Source organism: Acomys minous (genome assembly GCF_964271855.1).
Source record: "Acomys minous genome assembly, chromosome: 18".
Classification (NCBI taxonomy): Eukaryota; Metazoa; Chordata; class Mammalia; order Rodentia; family Muridae; genus Acomys; species Acomys minous.
In genome coordinates, this window is record NC_140501.1 from 62,554,251 (window position 1) to 62,560,962 (window position 6,712).

The 6,712-nt window shown below is 48.7% G+C and overlaps 1 pseudogene across 1 annotated transcript; it reads right to left on the bottom strand.

Moving 5' to 3' along the window:
- Window positions 1-4,059: 4,059 nt before the first annotated feature.
- Window positions 4,060-6,499, bottom strand: LOC311589115 (large ribosomal subunit protein uL13-like; annotated as a pseudogene). Its single transcript has 3 exons — window positions 6,482-6,499; window positions 6,251-6,308; window positions 4,060-4,543 (listed from the first exon to the last, which is right to left on the bottom strand). The product of its transcript is annotated as a large ribosomal subunit protein uL13-like (transcript).
- Between the last annotated feature and the right edge of the window lie 213 nt (window positions 6,500-6,712).

The window sequence follows — 6,712 nt, forward strand, 5'->3', positions numbered from 1 at the left end:
GTCCTCTTCTGGCCTGCAGGCAGAACACTGCATAAATAATAAATAAATAAATCCTTAAAAGTAAACAAATAAGTCGGGCGTGGTGGTGCACGCCTTTAATCCCAGCACTTGGGAGGCAGAGGCAGGTGAATCTCTGTGAGTTTGAGGCCAGCCTGGTCTACAAAGTGAGTCCAGAACAGCCAAGGCTACAGAGAAACCCTGTCTCAAAAAATCAAAAATAAATAAATAAATAAATGCAATCTAAGATTGCCCCACCTCAAATGAATTTTTAATGGAAAGTCTATGAGGAGATCCTACAGTGATTTATTTGTCTGGTTTTTGTTTTGTTTTGTTTCCAGATTACTATCAAATCTGGGTGTCTTGGTGTCCTTTTTGGCTTAGGCAGGTACAGACTGCTCTGTTTTGAGCCAGGGCCTCATGTATCCCAGGTTTGCCTTCTAACTATAGCTGAAGATGACCTTGAGTTACTGGGGTCATCCAACCTGTCCCCTTAAGTACAAGGGCTACAGGTGAGTGCCACTACAGCCAGCTATGGGGTGCTAGGGATCAGACTCAGGGCTCCACGTATACTAGACAGGCACTCTACCAACTGAGCTATCCCCGGCTCCTGGCTGCTAGGGACTTGATGGCTCGTAGGCAGGCTCTATGATCTGATCCCGCTTGATAAAGCCTTAGAAAATAGATCTCCAACATTCATACACTCTTTATAATACGGGATAACATTTTAGAGGAGAAAATCCAACAGATTGTTGTTGTTGTTGTTGTTGTTGTTGTTGTTGTTGTTGTTGTTGTTTGGATTTTCAAGACAGGTTTCTCTGAGTAGCCCTGGCTGTCCTGGAGCCCACTCTATGTAGACCAGGCTGGCCTCGAACTAACAGGGATCCGCCTGCCTCTGCCTCCCAAGTACTGGGATCAAAGGGGTTCGCCACCACCACCTGGCTGCAACATCATGTTAAGATGAAAAAGATTAAAGGATATGTATGATAAGAGAAAGAAGCCACTGACACTATGAACCTGCTTTGTCACTCCTGCTGAGTCCAAGAAACTATAATACAACTGATTAAACCCAAACTACCTACTCAGAGCTAACGTATGTCTTCCAAAATGCATCTCAAATAAGGACATTAAAACAACAAATACATTATTCTTACTTTTTTGTTTGTTTGTTTGTTTATTAATTTTTTTGTGACAGGTTCTCACTGTGTAGCCCTGGTTGTACTGGAACTCATTACGTAGATCAAACTGGCCTTGAACTCAGAGAGATCTTATTCCTATGTCTTCCAAGTGCTGGAATTATAGGCATGTCCCATTGCCATAATTAGGGTTTTATTGCTGTGAGGAGACACCATGACCAGGTCAACCCTTATAAAGAAAAACATTTGCTGTCTCTGACATGGATTTTGTTCCCAGCTTTTTGGTCACCTCCCTCTGGGGACAGTGCCTCACCAGGCCACAGGGGAGGAAGACATGCTCAGTCTTGATGAGATGGGGTACATGGGAAAGGGAGCTCCCCTTTATTGAGGAATAGGGGAGGGGTGAGAGAGAAGGAGGACCGGGAGGCGAGAAGACATGGTGCTGGACGAAGAGTTGACAGGTTTACGTCTTGATCTGGATGCAGCACAAGGGGACTGTGTGATTTACTGGGCATAGCTTGAGCACAGGAGACTTCAAAGCCAGTTCTCACAGTGTCACACTTCCTATTCCACCAAGGCCACACCGCCCATGGACAAGCGCTCAAGCACGTGAGTCTATGGGGTCACACCTATTCAAACCATCATAGGAGGTGAGTCTGTTCATGGCATCTTTCACGCAAGACACTCAGGAAAGGCTGGATGCATTTCTAGTGTCTGGGATGCGCATGGATCCCCTGGTTTAAGCCTGTGCTGCTGCCATCCGTGGCTGTGTTCATTGCTGCCTGTCTGGTCTGTGCCTCTCTTGTGTATTTTTGTCACTTTTGTTGGCTGGAGGAAAGGGAGCTGCGATAGGAAGGGAGTGAACAGACCTACGACACTGTTAAAGTGTATGTTAAAGTACTTCAGGGACAGGGCTGGAGAAATGGCTCAGAGGTTATGAGTACCTACTGCTCTTCCAGAGGACCTGGGTTCAAATCTCAGCACCCACATGGCAGTTCACAACTGTCTGTAACTCCAGTTCTAGGGGATACAGCACCCTCACACAGATGTACATGCAGGCAAACAACAACAGCAACAACAACAACAACAACAAAATAAAAACCCACCAATGTACATACAATAAAAATAAGTTAAGAAAAAGTACTTCAACCAGGCGTGGTGGTGCACACCTTTAATCCCAGCACGTGGATGCAGAGGCAGGTGGATTACTGTGAGCTCGAGGCCAGCCTGGCCTACAAAGTGAGTCCAAGATAGTCAAGGCTACACAGAGAAACCCTGTCTTGAAAAATCAAAAGAAAAAAAAAGAATTGCCTGCTTTGTTCTTGGAGCACCTCTGGGAACCTTACCCAGTGTTTACTCAATAGACCCATCAAACCCAACAAAACAAGACAAAAAACAGTGAGGAACTAATATTGCTTTTGTTATGCCATTAGCTTCAGATGTTAGAAAGAAGCATAAGAAGTTAAAGTGTCAGAGGGTGTGAATAGGTCTCAGCTGTTGGAGATTGCTCAGAAGGTTTATGATAACCATGACTCTGTAGAAAAACAAAAGAAAAGATTGATTGGCCAGAGCAGTAGGGGCAGCCTCAACGAGACCCCATAAGGGAAATCACACAGCAGGGAGCCAGAAACACTTGGGGGGGGAGCTTAGAGAGGAACCAATGTGCTCGGTGCAAGCAGAAAGGACATGGGGGTATGGGATATGCCCAAATCCGAAGAGGGGAAAAAAATTCCCCATCTTTAACAGTCAAATAACTTATTATCACACAGAACCCTCCAGCAGTAGGGAAGGAGCAGAGGCAGCCGACGTGCTTGGCCGTGTCATCCCAGGTCAGGTGTGCAGCCCCTGTTCTCACACCTGTAGAATATGGTGTTGGGGCAGGTGGGCAGGGCAGCCCTCCTGCTCTTTTCATTTTAAACGCTGCAGCCTAAGTAAATCCACTTTAATAAAACCCAACAAGAGCTGTCTAAATGTACCTGCTACCAAAAAAAAAAATAGCCAGGCTTTTAATCCCAGCACTTGGGAGGTGGAGGCAGAGGTAGATGGGTCGCTGTGAGTTCGAGGCCAGCCTGGTTTATAAAGCGAGTCCAAGAAAGCCAAGGCTAAATATACCTAGAAACCCTGCCTCGAAAAACAAAAACAAAGAACAAACAAAAAAAGTATCCTCTACCTAAGGGAGCAATGACTAAGGCACCTTTTGTCCCCACTTCCCTGTAATATGCCGCTTTAGAGTACTCCCAAGAATCCCCAGGAGGCAAACCCATGTAATAGCACAAAGGGTCTTTACTATGACTCAAGCTGGGCCGTGATATCTGGTGGCGACCCTGTGCTCTGGTTTGAGGGGTTTTTCTTTAGGTCCTTTTCTCTCCCAGCATTCCCACAGTAGGGGAGGGGGTTCCCAGCTTGGCAAGTACTTATGGATAAAGATACTTAAGGGGGTTTGCCGGGCGTGGTGGTGCACGCCTTTAATCCCAGCATTTGGGAGGCAGAGGCAGGCGGGTCACTGTGAGTTCGAGGCCAGCCTGGTCTACAAAGTGAGTCCAGGACAGCCAAGGCTACACAGAGAGACCCTGTCTCGAAAAAACAAACAAACAAGCAAACAAACAAAAACAAGATACATAAGAGGGTCTAGTTTCCTAAGGTGATCGGGCACCTCAGCTCCAACTTTCTTTTGATCTTCTTTGTTCACCTCCACAAAGCAAAAGTGAGGCCGGGCAAGGCCCTTTGATCTGGCCTTCTTATCTCTGGGGCAGAAAGGAGTGTGGTCACGTGACTCAGGCTAGGGGCACTTTCCTGCAGCTGTGCTTAAGTTTCCCTGCAGCTGTGTCTTACCACCTGTCACTGTGACCCTGAGATATGGATTTTAGTTATTTGGTGGTGGAGGAAGTGCCAGCCAGGAGGGCATGAGACACAGTCTGTGTTGGGCTCACATCAGGGGTCCGTTGGTCTTGAGGACCCCTGTGAACTTGTCGATTTTCTGCTTCCCATTCTTTTCTGCTGTCTCTGCTTGGCACTTCCACCTACACTCACAAGCCATAGGACCCAAGTAAGCAAACTTTCCAGCAGGCCTCAGCTGCACGACCTTGAGGGCGGCAGGAATCACCACCCACTTTTTCTTGTCATAGGATAAAGGGATCCCATCAAACACCTTGAGGCGTTCCAGGGCAGCCTGGCCTCTCTTGGTCTGTGAGGCAGCCAAAAAAATGCAGCTCGGGGCTGGGAAGTGGTAAGGGCCTGGAGAGGAGTTGGTGTTCATCCGCTTCTGGAGAAAGGCCAAATACTTTAACTTGTTTCTGTAGAAATTTCTAGAAATGTTGATGCCATCGCAGCATACAACCACCACCTTTTGGCCCAATAGTACTTGCTTGGCCACAATCCCTGGCCCAGAAGATGGCCTCCGTCTTCCAGCCCTAGAACTTATGCCTCCGAGACAGGTTTCTCTGTGTGGCCTTGGCTGACCTGGACCTGCACTTGCCCTGTAGACCAGGTTGTCCTCAAACCCACAGACATCTGCCTGCCTCTGCCTCTCCAGTGCTGAGATTAAAGGTATGGGCCACCATGCCTGGCTCCTAAACTTCATTGGGGTGAGAACTAACAAGGCCAGGGCTCTATTCCACTCAGCTCTCAGGAGCCCAGGGAAACATTAAAAGTAGGGGGCAAGTCTGTTAAATTTCTGGCTGACACAGGAGTGGCCCATTCAATCCTGACAGAGCTGCTGGGACCAGTGCCAACTCAACTTGGAGACCTCTCGATGGTGGACTTGAGATACTCTACTATGATCCACTCCTCCTATTTTTTTTCAAGACAGGGTTTCTCTGTGTAGCCTTCCTTAGCTGTCCTGAACTTGCTCTATAGACCAAGGTGGCCTCGAACTCAAAGAGAGCCTCCTGCCTCTGGCTCCCAAGTGCCTGGATTAAAGGTGTGCGTCACCACCTCTAGCTGATCCACTCTTTCTTATTCATGACAGACTGCCTCCGTCCCATCTTGGGAGAGATTTATCACAAGTGTGGCAGGAGAAGCCTTTGGGGAGGCCACTACTCATTTTGCTTTGAGTTCTACTCAACTCCTAACCCATACTCTTGTGACCTGCTCCGTGTTGGAGGGACACCTCTTCTAACCAAGTCCAGCACCTGAAAATGACACTCAAACTTCGAGGCAAATGCAGAATTCACAACGGTCTGGGCCGAGAATAACCCACCAAGTTTGGCCATCTACGGAGTGCCAATCACTATTCAGTCACTGGTCACACAATATCTATGGTCCAGGAAGCCAGGTAGGGGATTGCTAAACACATGAACAGGCTACAGGAAGCAGGGGTCCCCATCCCCTAACATTCCCCTTGGAATACCTCCCCTGATCCTGGTCCAAAAACCAGGCACTCAGAACTACCTCCCAGTGCAGGATCACTCAGAGAGGTCAACAGAAGGGTGGAGACCATCCATCCCATGGTTCCTAACACTGTACCTTCGAATCTCCAGCCACCAGAGAAGGAAGGATACATAGTTTTGGTCTTAAAAGATGTCTTCTGGGCTGGGAAGGTGGCTCAGAGGTTAAGAGCACTGGCTGTTCATTCACAGGCCCTGAGTTCAATTCCCAGCAACCACATGGTGGCTCACAATATCTACAATGAGATCTGGTGCCCTCTTCTGGTGTGCAGGTGCACATTTGGGCAGAATACCGTATAAATTATAAATAAATAAATCTTTTTTAAAAATTGATGTCTTGGATTCCAAGATGGCGTCGATCAGTAGGCACCATAGCTGATCTGCTCTGAGGAGACCAGGGACTTGAATGGAACCACAGACTGCTGGATTTTGAGAACTGTAGGTGAATGGGGCCCCAAACTCCACAGACCACCAGGGGGTCCAACCCCGGGACAAGCAACAGCCCCGAGGGCTAAACGCACTCCCCAAACTCTGAAACGGAATCCAAAATCAAGCTGTAGCCAGCACATAAAACCCAAATTTGCCATTTGGGGAGGAGATTTTCCGGAGCCCCAAGCCTGAGAAGTCTCAGCGAATAGGGTGAAACTACCATTGAACCTCTACATCCACACCACGCCAAACTGCGGAGGGCACCTGCCTAACCCTGGTGGAAACACAGGTGGCGAGTCTCACCAAAAACAACTTGAACTGGCATATAGCTCACGGACCGCGTCCGTGTCCTGCGCTCAAGCTGAAGCCAGACACAAAGGATTGACCCTGCAAACTGGGGCAGTTAGAAACCGGTGTGGTCTGCTCCCACAGCCCAGTGGGTCCACCCACGTTATAGGGAGCTGCGGGTCATGCTTGCAGGGACTAAATTCTGCCGTAAAGGGAACTGGCAGTATTCTGGCAGGAGATTCCCACCAGCGCTCTGAACGCCATTGGCGCCAGCTGCGTGGCCGGGCTGCCGGCACTGACCTGCACTCCCCAAACAACTGAACTAACTGGGTCCATCTCTGTGGGCCCGCGACAGATCCACCCAGGTTATCGGGAGCCGCGGGTCTTGCTGGCAGGGAATAACTGCTGCCCTAAGGCGTCGCACTCTGCCTTTCTCTGGCAGAAAGGGAAAATACAGGAGATTTTTCGCCAGCCGCG